The sequence below is a fragment of the Haliaeetus albicilla genome, chromosome 18 (assembly GCF_947461875.1).
Source record: "Haliaeetus albicilla chromosome 18, bHalAlb1.1, whole genome shotgun sequence".
Taxonomy (NCBI): Eukaryota; Metazoa; Chordata; class Aves; order Accipitriformes; family Accipitridae; genus Haliaeetus; species Haliaeetus albicilla.
In genome coordinates, this window is record NC_091500.1 from 10,011,572 (window position 1) to 10,025,377 (window position 13,806).

General features: G+C 37.2%; 1 long non-coding RNA gene across 1 annotated transcript in view; it reads right to left on the bottom strand.

The window, feature by feature from the left end:
* Positions 1-903: 903 nt before the first annotated feature.
* The window catches only part of LOC138689895 (uncharacterized), a 37,900-nt gene continuing 24,997 nt past the window's right edge, over positions 904-13,806 (bottom strand). Inside the window, exon 3 of the long non-coding RNA XR_011328689.1 lies at positions 904-1,544. This is a non-coding gene — a long non-coding RNA (uncharacterized lncRNA). The remainder of the gene's footprint in view (positions 1,545-13,806) is intronic.

A 13,806-nucleotide genomic window follows, 5' to 3' on the forward strand; every position in this document is an offset into this window, starting at 1 on the left:
GATGCTCTCCTTTTTTCCCCTTTCTTTCTTTTTCCCGTCTTTCAGTAAAAACACTGGAGATGTTTAAAATCCCTAAATCATACAAGGCATATTTTTAATATCTTGTACTAGGGATAACCTTTTTAATAGTACTGGAAATCCCCATATACCATATCTAGGTGTATCCAGATGGATTGCTTCCATATGAAGACATTTTCTTTTGCCATTTTTCATTCTATTGTATGTATCTGTAACGTATGCTTTTTATAATGAAGGGCTACTCTTAATAACCTTGTATTTATTTTATTTTATTTTTTTTTAGAAAGAGCAGATGTGATGAAGTGAATGAGAGCTATTGGTTTAATAAAGCACAGTCATCTTCCCTCAGATGTTACAATAAACCAGATTAGATAGAGCTCTAATGGAGAAAGCTCCAATGTTACTTCTGCTGTTGATAAATGGTCTGAAATTTCATTTTCTCTGCTCTGTGTATCTTGCATACGTGCTTGTGTTTAACTGTTTAGAATCTGGCACTGTAACAACATGAAAGCAAAGAACCCCACGATCTCAAAATAGCTCATTATACAAATGATGATTCCTACCTGATAGGGAGAAGTGAAAGGTGACAAATCCTTCCCTCTCAATTAAATTCCTTTCATGAGAGTCTTTAGTACATTTCTGACTAAAATGTCAGTCAAGCAATAACAGAAAACTCAGTGTCATTATGGAAAAAAGACATTAAAACCCTTTTAGGGGTGGAGAGAGGGGATATGAGAATATACTTCAAAGAGAGGGTCTTGTTTTCCTTTTATTCCCTCAGTATTTCCATGAAACCTAAAGCAATGACATCACAACAAAACAAGGTTGCCAAGATATACTATACAAAAACATGTTTTCACATGGTTACATTTTCTGCAAATTATAGTTCTTGGAGTATAAATCAGAATAATTGTTTAAATCAGAGTGACTGTTGAAACAGATTTACAGAGATCAAATCAAAAATGTAATAATTCTTGTGGTTTCACTAATGCTCAGAGCACCAAATACTTCTGAAAATTTTGGTTGTCAGTTATATATAGTGTTTACATTAACATGCTGCTTGAACAGAGAAAATATATATTTTAAGATGAAAATGTGAATCCAGGGTTACAAGAATGTTTCTGAAACAGCTAAGTCATCTTGTTTCAAGTAAAACCAGATGTTTGCTTAAAGTGAAAGGCAATCATTTCTTTTAATTATGTTCACTGGTTAGGCCACCAGGAATATCCATATGTGCACACAATGATCCGATTAAAATCAAAGACCTTTCGATGGAGAAAGCAATCAACAACTGAAAGACCACCAAATGACATGCGAGGCACTGACCTGGATTCCACTACCTCCATTCGCTCATTTTCACTCAGCAAGTCGAACAGGAGAGACTGCTGGAGTCCGCCGAGGTCCCCTGGGTGAGTCACGTTCCTGGGACCCGTAGGTATCTTCAGGGGCAATGGCCTCCTAAACAGTTGCTCCGAATTGATGAACCTGGACTAAACACATTTCTCAACTTTGCAGAGGGTCGATACCTGCAAAAAATGTTCAGTAGGCAGTAAGGAAACAGCTGCATCGCGCTTCTTTGGTCATTTCAGCCTTTAGGATATTGTGGTAAGTCTAGTGGACGAGAGAAAAATATGGAAACTCAGAAAGTGTTTTGTATGAATACTTCACCAGAAGAGAAGTGGATGGATAGATGGATCAAACAAGTGGATTTTCGTGTCCTCCTGAAATCCTGCCTATAGATGCCATGTGACTCTGCTTAGCAAAGACCGTAAGCACAAAACATTAGCCTGAGGCTTCTTAAATAACCCATACTCTAACAGCTCTTCCTGTCCTGGATGTTTCATATGCACTTATCACCTGAATTTTTATCGGTGACTGATTGCTTTGAAACTTTACAACACTTTTCATAGTTTGAAATTTCTATTCAAAACTATGTTGCTCATGAATACAAGGATCTATTCTTAGTCCTTATGTGAAGAAATACCAAAAGCTCTGGCCTGTGGGAGGACACGCACCTTCTGCTGGCTTACAGAGCAATCTTCTGGGAACTGGTGCCTACCTCTAGTAGGACCTCCTCAGCTCCTCTGTCATCCTACCAGCAGACAAGTACAGCTCTGTAACCATCTATTTCAATGACAACTATGTACTGTGTATCAAAAATTGTGCATTGCATTTATTTACTATATAATATACACATAATATTCACATAAACACACATGCACACAAGCACCGCATTTATGCATGTAATACATTGCAGATGGATATAGAATAACATCATATCCTCTGATTTTTTTATAATATTCTTTCTGGAGCTGAACATTTTCTCCAGGAAGACTTGGCCAGTTAATTACTTCTTCTGTACATAGTTTTCAATTGGTACTACCTCAGCTTAAAGGTACAGGACCCTTTTTTTCTGTGGCACACATCTTATCCAGTGAGCCCACTTTTACCTTTTCCTGGAAGATACTCAATTTTCTGGTGGTCTTTTATGTCAAACAGTTTCTTCACCAGTTTATGAAAAACAAAAGAAAAAAAAAAAGGAAAGAAAACAGCTTCAGTAAAAGATGTTCTCTGGCCACATGCATTTATCAGAAGAGCTGGCATTTTCAGGCCAGACTGAATACATAATCAGGTGATAAAATGTCATTACAAAAACCTGGATAAAACATATGGCTCTAGTGAAGCCATTAGGATTTTTAACCCTGATTTCAATGAGCCCAAGAAACATCCCTTTGTATTTTTCCATGCTACTTCTGTCATGGTGGGGTAGTTTATTTTATATATACAGTTTCTGTGCTGATGGTGTTCTCCTCTCCTGTTTGTGCATGATCTGGGCTCAGTTGCGGTATTATTTTGCTTTTGTTTTCTAGTCCACTCTTTTCAGCAGAGCCCCTCACTGAAGGAGAGATCCTTTCCTTCCATCCTCACTGCTCTGCGAGACAACCTTTCCCTCACCCGAACATAAATCTTAGAGTAAGTTCAGCCTCTACAGTGCCCTTTGATAAACATGTATATGTATATGTAGACACCCATCTCCATGACAATTTTATTTTGGTCTTGTGGCTGTGTACAGTCTTTTAAATGTTCCTCTTTCACATGGCTTTACTTAACTGTGAGTGTTCTCACAGGGCCCTTAGTGCATTGCGTCTAGTCCCTTAAAGCTCCTCTCATTGTTTTGACTAATAAGCAGTTACATTAAAACTCTGGGCCAGGATATTTAGAGGGAAAAAATCATGATGTTGCCAGCAATATCTTCTCCAAGGCATACTCCTGTCTTGAAATATAACAACTTCACCAGTTTTCAACATGAGACAGGAACCGAAACTAGTTAGCATCGGAGTTGATGACCTCCAAGCACCTCTGGCACTGCTCGATGGAAAGTAGATGGCATTAATGCTGATATAGAAGAGCAGCAGGAAGGCAAATTTGTAACCCAGCAGGATCCCAAAATATGTCCAAAATATTATTTATGACTAGAAGTTATAAAATAGAGTTAAGGCAGATTTTATTGTTTACTTATCCAAGTCATAAAATATACAAGCACAGCAAATATAAACAACAGCAAAAGAAGCTGAGCAAAGGCAAACTTTCAGCTAGCTTAATCATCCCTAAGTTCTAAATACTATCTCATGACAGATGGCTACTGGAGTCCGCCAAGGACTACACCAAATCCTGTTCCCCATTCCACACAGACCACCCCTATCAAGGACACTTCCATCCAACTGTATTATTACATATCCTGCCTTGAAACAGAAAATTTTATTTCCTCATCCCCACTTGGTGAGTCTTATGCTGGAAAAGGGCCTACTGCCTACCTTTCTCTGAACCAGCTTTTGCAGACGGATTGTTCTTTTCCAGTGTCTTTGAAGGAACAGTCAGGAATGTCTCCCTTCCTTACTATGCTGGTCTGGGTGAGTTTTTCTGGTCTAGTTTTTATACCCTTTCCATCACTAAATTCTAAAAATTTTCCAGTGGTATGTTAAGTGATACAAGCAATATCTGTTACATATACTGTGATTTTCTGCTTGTTCTCATTTATTATTCTTCTTTTCCGTACTGCTTCAGAAGTAGCACATACTTCCTTCTGTACATACTTCTTTCCATACTGCACCACTAAGTATCCTACTGCTTATCTGAGAGTGGCTTAGGAAAAGGACATAAAATCAGAGGATAACATAAAAAAGGGCCACAAATTATATAAACAGAACATTTAATATATCTATGTGCCCATGCAGGGTCCATATATTCACCATTACAGATATGTGCATATCTGGTTTTAAATGCTCCAGTGACTAGGACTCTACAAACTCTCCAGCCAGTTTATTCCATTCCTTGACTGTGGCTTTCTTCCTAATATATAATAAAATTGTCCCTCACTGCAAGTTAAACTGGTTACTTCTTGTTTAATGCATCATGGCTGTGAAGAGCAGATTATTCCACATTCCTGTATTTTAAAGACTCCTAAAAGCCAAACACTCGTTTGTGAAGCCTCATGACTATATGGGCTGGATTCAGCATATCTGGAGTGACTTAATTAACAGAATTAATACCATGTGACTTACTTGATCAGTCTGAACCAATCATCCTATATCAAACTAGGCTGAAAAAAAACATTTCTAGAACTTGCAGACAAATTGTATTTTGGATGAAATTGTCATTGTAAAATATCAGAAGTTTGCAAAATGAATCGATTTTTACAACTACTTTGTGAACTTGGAAAAAATGAGGCTTAAATGAGAAAAGTCTAACATTTGTCTTTTCCTCTCCCACTTTTCATTTCAGTTAGGCAGAAAATGAACTCAGTGTTCAACAAAAGTATGTTTTATATCAAATAATATCTAATTACTACGTTTGTTAAATAAAGATTAATAATTAAGCAGCCTGAAACACAATCACTACTGTAGTTTACAGATAAGAGAAGAGCATTTGAAAGGATCTTAAGTAAACTAAAAACCATGGGCTAATCTTATGAACAAATGAAAATCCATAATCCTGCTTAGGCCATGGTCTGCTGGTAATGCATTTGCAATTAAAGTACTGTGTGATTTATGGAAGTCAAAAAGGAAATTACTCAAAAACATCTACACTGAATGCTTGTAACTAGCTCCCACTCTCCCAAAGGACAGGACTTTAACCATCGCCATGGCTCATCTGAGAAGATCTTTGACTTGTTTTGCAAAATGTTTGCTTGACTTCTTCAACTTCACCGGTTAAATGTGCTTAGCTCAGTAATATAACTGGCACACAAAGTTCCGCAAGACTTGTAATTACAGTATCAATCCTTATAAGATATTTTGTAACAAATGGGGGAGTCTATTTTTATTCTATTTTCATATTCCTTGAGGAAAATGTTCAGACTAATTTCCATTAACATCTAGAACTCAGCACACCAATACATATAACTATGATCTCTTTCCATTTTTTAAATTTTAGACTATTTCAGTCTGTTCTAGTTATTAAAAGATCTATTCAGTATATGATTATTAGTGACAATGATAAAAATGAAAACTTTTCTCACAAAGAATCAAAATTCCAAAGTTGTTTTAATTTAAAAATCTTTACAATAGACTGCTTTTACCATGTTTTTAAAAAGCCAACATTGTTTAAAGTTGCCGCATTAAAACATATTGAAAACATTTTGATGGAATATGTAGGTTATAGTAAAAAAGAATTAATGATAACTTAAGGCAAGTATTGTGAGTTTTCTTTAGTCATGATAACCCACCAGAAATCCTCATGGGACAAAATGTGGTAATATAAGATAAGAAAAAAGCAACTTGCAATCATCAATACAGGTTGCTCTCAACTTGTTGATTCTGCTTTAATCATAAATTTTTTTATAGGAAAGCTGGGAAAGAACTACTAATTTGTTGGTATTGAGGAACAAGATGCGGTTCAAGGCTTATGTCAAAGTAAGCCCCTGATTCATGCATATTCACCTGTACTTTTTGGTCTCCACTGTAGAAGGAATCCATTGTGGAGATACAAGTAGCAGAGCTGATTCACAACACTGGCAGCATTAGTCTTAGCCTGAGAGACAGAACTGACTTTACGAGCTAAAAAATTACACTGACCTTGGGAAAAAAAATGCAAATATATATATATAGGATTCTATGACACTTCCTGAGCTAAAAAAATGAGAAGTCATCCTCCACTAAGTCTTTTCCTGCTTTTTTGTAAGTGCAGATATGCATTTTAAGGACTACTGTAGCTGATGGCAGTGATTCAGCTGGGATCTGAAATGATTGCACTTTTAAACTTCATCAGTACAGTGAATATACAGGATCCACAAATTACTAGTACTTCCAGTCTATTTGATCTTCACAATGCTGTTGGGAAAATTGACTACTAACAAATAACAAATGCATTTGAAAATCAACAAAAAGTTTTGTTCAGTGGTAAAAGCCTACGCTGAATGAGATTCTAATTAATCTTTCCTTTAAAAAGCTGTAAACGTCAGATGGCTGGCTCTGCTCTGTGATCTGCAGATGACTTTCGGGTAGTACCTGCAGACGGAGAGCTGGCGAGGGGCTGCAGAACCCAGCTGCAGCTGGGAAGGGGCTGGGAGGACAGGCTGTCCCTAATGGTCCTCTCTAATTTTAGACTGGATATTAGGAAAAGTTTCTTTACTGAAAGGGTTGTCAGGTATTGGAACAGGCTGCCCGGGGAAGTGGTTGAGTCACCATCCCTGGATGTATTCAAAAAGCGCGTAGGCAAGGCACTTCAGGACATGGTTTAGTGGGCATGGTTGATGGTTGGACTCGATGACCTTAAAGGTCTTTTCCAACCTAAATGATCCTATGATTCTATGATAATTACCAAGTGAGCCAAGAGATGGTGAGACCCCAGTTCTGCAATTGCAGACAAAGAGACCTGCAGGCAGAATTTTGTCAGCTGCAACCTCCCAGCCCGTTGATGCTACTCACAGGCCACTTCCATGCTGCAGTCAAAAATGATCTCAGTATCATATCAACATACCGAAGAAAATTTGGAGACACTGCGCACATTCTGACTGCAGCCTGGCAGTATACCCTGGTGGGGTTAGGGTGCAGGGGCAGGAGGAAAAGGTAAGAAGCTGAAGAAGCAGTCTTCCATATGCTCCCCATCCCTCCAAGCAGCAGCTCCAGAAATGGCCTGGAATGTGGGTGAGAAGACAAGATGTCTATCGGTGGAATTGCTACCATCAGTATCACAGCTGCATCTGCCCCGGACTTGAAAACAGCAGCATTGTAATAAATTTCAAGGAATTTCTGGCATTTCTCACTTTAAGGGAAGAAGATCCTGCTTTGGATAGGGGATGTGAGTGCAGGGAAGGGTTTTATTTGTCCCACAGTCATGTTGTTTTGTCATATATCCCAGCTTGCCAATAAACTTAACCTTGTTCACCAAATTCAACCACATTTGTCGGTAGAACAGACAATTCGTACATATTAAGCTCCTAAAAGATTTGGGAAATAAACTACTGGATTAAGAAAAGACCATGGGTTAGCATCCCTACTATCAGAAAAGCTGCTGCATCTGCACAGTGACATTACTAGACACCAGAGAAGCTATTTAGAAAGATTCCCCCTAAAGCCAGGCTTATTCAGGTCTGGTCTTCATGGGAATGATTTGCATTTTGTTTTTGTTTATTGGTTGCTTGCTCAGGGTCTTCTGAGGGAGCTGGATGCCTACATTGTTTCTCACTTATGGTGAAATACTTTTTCTGAATACAAGACCTTGAAGAAATGTCCCAGATTTTCTGGGAAACAACTTTCTGCTAGAATTATCACATCCAGTTGACTGGTATTTTTTCACTAACGCACACATACTTAGTCCCCCAACAAGTCTGTCTGTTTGGAGTAAATAAAAAACAACACTTTGTTTCAAGGGAAACAAAGGAGAAATCCCATTTTTCTTTGCGTACCATGTATTTATCTCTTAAGTGCTCTCAGAAATACAGTTTAAATTTTTAAAAAATCAACTTCATAAAGTTGCACTTTCCTTCCTTTTAAGCTCACAAAATTCTACATGTAGAACTAAAACCACCATGAAGCACAGCCTTAGGAGAAATAATATGCAGTAGGTTTCTATAATCTGTCCAACTCTATTTATGTAAGAAAATTCCCATTTCTACAATGTTAGAGTTAGAAACTGACATTATATATTTTCTGAGTTTCAGAAGACTGAAAATGAGGATTTGAAGACAGAGTATTAGACCATTTTACACTAAAAGCTTTCTGAAGGATGCATGTTCTGCTGGATGTAAGTTCTGTTGAATGTTTGTGTACAGCATTTCTTATGCAAACAATGTACATGGAGACTTTTGTCATGTTTTTCAGTCCTTCTGGAATTCTTATGATTTCCTGAAAGGTAATTTGTTTCCCAAAGGAAGTAGCTGAATTGCAACAAATTCACTGTTTGCTGAAATCAAATCGTAAGACACTATCAAAGTCAGATAGTAGGTAATATATACTGCTGAATGAAAGCTCTTTCCATTATTTCTGCTTTGCTATAATGTCTTTTTAGGTGAGTTACACTTATGATCAGAAAAGTATGTAAAAAATTCTGTTGTAATCTGGATTTCTTTCTAAGCATTATGTTATAAATATCAACACAAGTTCAGAGTACTCCAATTCCTAAAGTTTAAACACAAAAATTTGTTGTACATTTTGAAAGAAATACAAGCAGTTCCTTGTCATCAAAAGTATCTCTCCATTACCTTTATTTTCATTTTTCCTGGCTTATACATTGTTAGTCTAATAACAAATTAATACACAAAGGTAACTTCTAACAGCTTGAAACCAGCTTAGGAGCTTTTCCTTTGCAGAAAATATACCAGTTCATGCATTGTCAACTTATGGAATGTAGTACTCAGCATTTCAATGTAATTAAATTGACAAAATATTTCCTCTAATTATGTAATTTTGAAAAGCTTTTGGAACATGAGAAAAATAAATCATTTTATTTTCTCTTTTTAGGCCTGGGATGTTTCTTCTACAGTGCATTTTGTTGCATTGTGCAATTTATAAAAAGTGCAACTTGCTGGAAACAATGTTCTTTCTCATTTTGCACCATGTGCATACAAGCTAGCATTTCACAAAATTAACAGGCTGCAAATGGCAATAGAGTGTCAAAGTTTAAATAATTATTTTATTTTTACATTTCACATTTTTAGGTATTCTTAGGTGTCTTGAAAATAATTATACAGGCTCTGATTCTTTCCTTATAGTAGTAGTAAATGTTTATCTCATATTTCTGGATATCTCTGTGGTTTGAGGCATATGTGAATGTATGAAAAAACAGGCCCTTCCCTACCACCTCTGTAGGTGTCCTCACAACTGAAAGAGAAGCACATTACTGGGAGTACAAGAAGCTTTTATCCTACCAGAATCCTCGGCTAGCTTTCAGCAAGTCCCTGGAAATGCATATGACTCTCTCACAAGGAGATGATCTACACGAGTGACCTTAGATAACAACACAACACACCTCTACTCCTTCCACAACGCTAGGGACTGGGCATTTCTTAACAACAAAAGTTTCAGTGAGGAGGGAGGGGTTCCACTGAACTGTTATGCTAGAATAATTGTTACAGTCCATTTCGTTTCATGCTTTCTTACATCTAAGAGCCCAATATGCACATCTGATTCACTTTTGTGTAGACCACTGTAAAAGCCTTACAGCAGTTTTTACTGATACATACAACATCATCTCCCCTCTCCTTCTGGAAAAAGCGGCCTCTTTCTTTCAGGAACTCACTGATAAAATTTTATGACCCAAACAGTGACCCGTAACAGATACTTCAACCCATGAAAATCCATGGAAAATACTTAGATGCAAACTGCAGTCATTATCACTCCTTCTGCTCTTTCCTTCCAGTCTTACGTGGTCTTTGGGCTCAGATTCTGTGACCCAAGCAGACAGTTTTAGCCCTTGAGATAACTGCAAGGAATAAACTAAATGTTAAATATTGCAGTACTGAGTATATAGGTAAATCAAGCTGCAATTATTTTAGACAGAATTATTCTGGAAATATATTTCAAGCTTATCTTTTGATATTTCAGAGGCAGTGGAATTAATGTCTGCATAAAGTATGTGAAAAAATCTAGGATCCTTTGATTTTAAAGTATCCCGAAGCATTGATTTATGTATGCCAGTATTTACAAATGGTTAAGCTCCAACTCTTTATCTTCCTTCTGAAAGAAGGGCTTAGATCCAGGTGAGTTCTTCAGAAGCTGATTTACTCCTTGGTGCTCTTCTTTGACTCCACCTCATTGTTCTTCATAGATCTTTGCAGTGTGGACATCAGAATAAGTCTCCAGCGTGGTTTGCACCAAGTTTGAGGAGCTATTGATGACTGAATGCTTCCCTTTTATACATTCAAATATGACTTTCAACTTTGCATCCATTAGTCCACATGAAGAGTCTGTTTGCAGCTGTTTATCCACCATGACTTTTCATCCTTTTTAAAGATACAACCTTCTTTTTCACCTGCTTGATAATGATTCTCTGCTTAAAATGGTTTATTGGGATCTATTGCTTAGGCAGATTATATCTATTTAACATGTTATGTTGATTCTATGCCCTTTCCATCTCAATGAAAGAATATCAACAAAAATTAAAATATATAACACTGACCTTTTTCTCTTATCATCAGTGTACTATGTTGCTGTAATGTTATTGCTGCATCAAAGTATTTTGACATCTATTTTCATAAGCAAATGCGGGTTGTCTTTAATTAAATTCTTCAAATTTGTTATGAATCAGGTTGACTAATATATATTCCATGCTTTTGTCTGAAATGAGCATCCCCCTGACAATCCTGTAATCACTAGCATCACCATATTTATTCCCTTTACATATAGGCTCGGCATGATCTTTCTTCCAACTGTCTGGTATTTCCAAAGTATTGAAATACTCACTGAAAGACAATGCTATTGATTCTAAAATCTTCCTTGGGCAGCTATTTTAAAGCTCTCAAATGGAAAAAATACAGATCTAATGCTGATTGTTATTTAAGAACTTTGATTATTACTAGATAATAAAATTTTTATATAATGTAAATGTATTATCTACCTTTTAATTTCAATTCAGAACAAAAATATTTATTAAACACAGATGTCTTCTTATGCATTGTTATTTACTGTTCTAAAAATGGATCAATAACCCTGTTCATTTTCTTTTTGTTCCCCAAAAAGTGCTTTCTTTGTATTGCCCTTAACACTTACAGCCAGATTTTCTCTTCGCAGTGTCAGTTTTCTACAGCTTCCAACATAAAAAACCCAACCAAATCCACATTATAAATTGTTTTCTTGCTACACCTGTTATAGATATAGGTATTGTTACTGCTGCTTTCATTTGTTCATTTTGGTTCTTTCAAACAAGCTTTTCAGTTGTGGGATTACACTGTTTAGGGTTTGAAGTAAACAGTTTTTAATTACCATTCACGTTTTTCTGATTAAATTTTTCCTCCCAGATGATTTGTTTCGTAATTGTTTTCAGCTTTGTGACATTGATCTTTTTAAAGCACAAAGAGTATGCACACACGCACACACACACAAATGCTGCAGACGTTAATACATGCGTGTGTGTGTGTGTGTGTGTGAGAGTACTTAGGAGTGCGTGCGGGTGTGTCTCTGTACGTGTATTGTACAGCCATGCACAGATGGTTAGGATTTTATTATGTTTATACAAAGCAACTATAATCAAGTCACAAACACTTGAGCTGAACCACAAGTACTGGGAAATTCTTCTACTAACTTGATGTCTAACACAGAGCTGTCCTGCACTGAGTGCAACACTTTCTGACTTAGACAATCAACATGTACAATATTTTGAAATTCTTGGGACATTCAGTACTGGCAGCATGCAGCTGCCAGCCAGCATTTGTCAGCCTCCTGAAGTCCCCCAAAAGAAATCCTTCATCCTTCCCTAGGCACTGAAGATCGCTGCTGCTTATTTGATTTGGCTGTAGTGATCAATACTGACAATAATTTAGAAATAAATAAAGATCACAATATGAATAGCAGAATATAAATGCAAGTTACAGATCTTTCCATTATGGAATTCTAATCACATTAATACTAAATAAGATGTTCAGAAATTATTCAAGAGGCAGAGATTCAGAAGTTAAAATAAGCAGGTGATTTCCATGGGCAGAGATCAAAAAGCCAATCTGATCAAACCCAACCAAAAGTTACACACTCTGTGGTGTCAGACAGAATAATTTCATATTAGAAATTAGAGAGCAATACATCTGTCCTATACAGACAGGGGGTAAGTTAGCATTAGTGGTATCTGATTTTCCTATATGTAGTGGAATAAAAGTTTTTATCTTTGATGAACTTCTAAGAGAAGGGTTGGGCTCATTGCTACTGTTTATTACAGCATTGTTTCTACAGCCATACATAAGGGTACCTCAGCAGTTACCCATGATCTGTTTTGAAACCCAGGGAGAGATTGCATTGCCTAAACAGAAGGATTCAGCGTCACTTCAGGCACTGAGTTGTGTCCTAGCTGGCCTCCACCTGACTCTGCAGAAGGGAGCGGAGTTTCCTGAAGTCCTGAGACCTGTCTCCCAGCTCCACTCAGATATCTTGGATACTTTGAGGCACCTCAGATGCCCCTGGGTGCCCACATTTAGGCAACAGAATCCCACTCATAGCCTCTAACTTTAGTTGGGTGGATAGGATTTCTTTCTTAACAGGTTGGCCATCTGCTAAGAACTTTCAAGGAAAAATGTTTCACATTAAACCTCTCTTTTTATTTGTGTTCACTCTCTTTTGCTATTGATATGATCATGTATTTTATGCACTTCATATTAGTGCCATGTATGAATTCACATCTTATCTGTATTGTACTGATCCTCATTTTCTTACCAGTTCTTGTGTTTCAGATTTTAAGTAAAACTCTGATCATAGTGTTTCTGATGCAAAAATTTGCATTGTTCTCAGTTCAGGTCTGGGGGCAGGGGTGTCAGCATTTCTAGCCTTTCTGCCTTCCCTTCTGTCAGCACAGTGCACCCGAACTGGGTTCACTGTGAAGTTCCCAAGAACTACACAAGTTCTCCTTCCGCAGTGATGCGTGTCTGACATACATCCTTTCTCCACCAAAAGTAATGAAATGCTTCATTAAAATGCAAGAGCCTTGCAAAGATTGGAAGTGGGTTGGGCAAGACAAGATATTCAACTCTCCATCCCATGCAAGAGCAGGGTATTTTCCACGTTGCCTACACTGAGACCTGACAACCAGGGAGTACCTTCAGCGATGTCTCTTCCAGACTGTTCCTGCTTGTGCTCAGACTGTGAGCATGAACCCTTTTCCTGGAGCTATGGAGAACCCCGCCTGATCCTGATGCTTTCAATTTGACAAAGCTAATTTCTTGTATCTCTCTCATTCAGTTGCCTGGTCATCAGTTCTTCTTTCTTGAATAATAAATAATAATGAGTACTAATGAATAATGATAATAATAAGTAATAAACTATCCGAAATATATCACAACTTCTTTAATGCCTAATTGTCAAAATACTTTTCAACCTGTGATTAGTCTCTGCAGTATAACTAGTAGTGGTCCTCCCAAAACAGAAAACTTTTCATTTTGCAGAGCCAAGAAGGGGAATTGAGGACCACGATTGCTCATCACAGGAATCACATATGTGTCTGACGTGCTTTTACCCCACTGTGATTTTGAAATAAAATGTTTATTTCAAGGACCATATCTTTATAGATATTAGTTTGCTCAGAGGCAAGTGTAGCTATGTTAAGCATACATTTGCAGCATAATCTTCTCGGTGAGGGGCCAGGTAAAAA